This window comes from Mastigoproctus giganteus, chromosome 5 (assembly GCF_048544385.1).
Source record: "Mastigoproctus giganteus isolate SK-2022 chromosome 5, ASM4854438v1, whole genome shotgun sequence".
NCBI lineage: Eukaryota > Metazoa > Arthropoda > Arachnida > Uropygi > Thelyphonidae > Mastigoproctus > Mastigoproctus giganteus.
Genome location: NC_143579.1, coordinates 12550781 through 12554173, shown reverse-complemented (window position 1 = coordinate 12554173; position 3393 = coordinate 12550781). Strand labels below are relative to the sequence as shown.

Below are 3393 nucleotides of genomic sequence, written 5' to 3'. Positions count from 1 at the left end.
GTTTAAAAAGCTTCTGTACCCCATTTCCTTACATAATTCTGCATGTGTGAATGTAGATGCAAAATACTCATTCAATTTGTCAGCTATCTGAGCAGGATCATCAACAGTCGAACCATCAATATCAAGTGGACCAATCTGATTCATCCCCTTCCTTCTAAAGTTTATATAAGTAAAGAAGTTCTTGCTGTTTTTCTTAGCATCCTTTGACAAAGATTTCTCATAATCTTCCTTTGCTTGCCTAACCTCCTTTGTTACTTCATTAAAACTAGCTTATATCTACAATAGGCTTCTGTGTTACCTGATAATTTAAATGCATCCCATGCATTTTTGTTCTCTGTCATGAGTCTCAGTAGTTCATCTAACATCCATTTAGGCCTAAACCTTGAACTGTATTTCTTAGTTGGTATGAAAAGCCTAGTAGCTTCCATGATTATATCTTTGAATGCTTCCCATTTAGAATTTGCTGTTGGTAACATTATCAGTTAGTCTCACTGTGTAGAATTTAAAAACTGTCTGAGACCACTGTAGTCACCTTTACCAAAGCAAACACCCTTCCCTTTACCTCTGATGGCAGTTATATCTTTAAGTAAATCCCACATCAGTACACTGTGATCACTGCCACCCAGTGGTTCCTTTATCTACAAATTCTTAATGCTCAAATAATCACTGCTGATAATCAGATCAAGTGTATTACTTTCTCTGGTTGCCTCTCGAACATGCTGCTGTTGCAGAAAACAATCATCTAATAAATCCAAAAATTCTTGCTATTGTGAGTTTGACCAACCGACAAGTTCCAGTCAATATCTGGGAAATTAAAATCCCCCATTTTTACACAATCTGATTTAATGGCCCACTCTATTTCTCTGTACAATTGTTCATTGTACTTATTAGAGTCATTAGCCCTATAATACATTCCTAATCTCATTTTTGCTTTCCCAGTGCTTATGTCACACCAAACTGAATCATTATCTGTGTGACACCACTTCTCTGATATCCATCTTTGATGTCTTGACCAGTACTTCAAATTCATAAAATTTATTTACTGTACTCCTGGCATTGGTGTACATGTAAGTATACATGCACCTGTTCTTACTCTTAGTTATCCTAACAAAGCCCATGTATTTATTTGTTCCATAATGACTCCCACCAGTCCCTGAAACCCACAGCACCTTGCCCTCTTGGCTGTTGCTTATTCTAATAGAAGCAGTGCAAGAATCACTTTCACCTCTACCTGCAGCTACTGTTAATCTTTTAGTCTGTGAATCCCCCCCCCAAGCTAGCAGTTTTTTGACTTGCCTAACACTGCCTCGATAGCATCAACCAACTCTTGCACACCTTCTATTTAAGTGTATTCCATCCCTGTAGAAGCAGTGTCTCCTGTTAACAAGCACAGACCACGCTGAGAAAAATTCCACCCCCATGAGCCTTACACAATCTCTCCAGGGCTGAATTAATTGACAAGGTACTCATCATGTACTCCCTAACGTGTCTGTGCAGAATTGCAGACACTTTCAAATTTAACACAAATTTGCAAATTTTTTTTCAACATTGATCTGTACTTGTTTAGTAAATCTGCAGATCTCCTACTCTTAATTTCAATTGTGCCAACATGTACAACAATATCACCCTTTGTGCCCTTAAAAGATGATATCTGCTCAACATTAGCATTAGTAGAGGCATTTGATGCAAGAAAGCAAGCTTATGCAGCATCAGCCAAAAAAAAAAAAAAAAAAAAAAAAAAAACCACTTCACCCCTCTGTTCGTTCAAAATACCTGTCCAGCTGAGCCTTAAACTTATTTAGGCTATCAACTTCCACGACAATGGATGGAAGTCTGTTCCACCAACTAACCACTCGCTGGCTAAAGGCAAATTTCCGCACGTCTATCCTACATCTGTCTTTCCTCAATTTGAATTTATGCCCTCTCAGGTGATTATTCTGAGCGGGAGGAAGAATCTCATCAGCAATGAGCATGCTCAAACCATTCAATGCTTTATACACCTCTATCAGATCACCTCGCTGGTGCCTAGTCTCCAGACACTGTAATTTGCAAAACTTAAGCCTTTCTTCGTAAGAGCACCCCTTTGTTCCATTCACTAATCTTGTTGCCCTTCTCTGTACTCGTTCCAGCAGCTCTACATCCTTCTTGAAATGAGGCCTCCAGACCTGTATACAGTACTCTAGGTGTGGCCTGACCATTGCCTTATACAAGGGAATAATTTTCCTTTCCAACATATCCCAGACATTCTCAATTGGATTCAAGTCTGGAGTATTTGGCGGTCGGGATAGATGTCGGAAATCTTGGAATCGTTCACACCATTCAGATACAATTTTTGAACGTTTGAAAGAACCCATCGCAACCTGGTGATGGGTTCTTTCAAACTGGTGACCATAAAAATGAAGCATTACTAAACTTGGAGTTGGTTCAATACGAGAGTAAGATATTCATTGAAGGTAACACTACCTTCTAACCGCACGAGTGGACTTAGTCCGTATCAACAAAATATCCCCATTCCCAGATACCCCTACTAGCCACATTTCAAGCGGGTTCTACTTTTATATCTTAATTACTTAATTTTTTAAAACTTTTTCTGTGATTAACAGAAAAAAGTAAATAACTAATTATTTACGTTTTATAAAACAGTAGAACCTCAAAATCAGAGAATTCAAAAATCCGCAAATTTTTAAAAATTTCTTCGAGGGTAGTCAACTGTACCAGGGGCAAAGGGAAATAGGGTGACTGGACTTATATAAAAAAAAAAAAAAAGAGAGAGAGAGAAAAAAATCACCGCAGGTTCCAAATTTATGTGTTATGTTCCATTCATAATTTTCAAACACAAGTTTCTGATTTTTATATTTTCTGAATCCTGTATGCCATTGTTACTACGTATTTGCAACATATAATCATTTATTTTGCCAGACATTCAGTACAAGTTCGCAGTAGGAGTTACTTAGTTTTTAAGGCGATACGATTGCTGAAATCATATCGCACTGTTTATTGCAAAATCGCAACACCCATATTGGAGGCAGCATTCGAACGCGAAACCTTTATTTCGTATATGAGTATTATAAGTGGCATATGAGACAAGAAAGCAAGCTTATAACGCATTAGCCAGAAAAAAAAAAAAATCCCACATCACCTTTCTATCCAGTCCAATTTTTCTAGTTCTTCCTTCAATTTATTCAAACTATCCACTAGAAACAATCAACCCGCCCAGATGGCTCAGTCGGTAGAGCATTAGGCTTTTAACCTAAGGGTCCAGGGTTCGAGTCCCTGTTCGGGCGTGAATTTTATTTTGTGTTACAATAAACAGCCTATGTATGGTTCTATTATGTAGTGTTGGAGTGCATATGTTCTATTTAACCTGGCAAGCGAAAAGTAAAATATTAAATG

General features: G+C 37.8%; 1 non-coding gene across 1 annotated transcript; it reads left to right on the top strand.

The window, feature by feature from the left end:
• Window positions 1-3211: 3211 nt before the first annotated feature.
• TRNAK-UUU (transfer RNA lysine (anticodon UUU)) lies at window positions 3212-3284 on the top strand. Its single transcript has one exon. It is a non-coding gene; the product is annotated as a tRNA-Lys (tRNA).
• The last annotated feature ends 109 nt before the right edge of the window (window positions 3285-3393 follow it).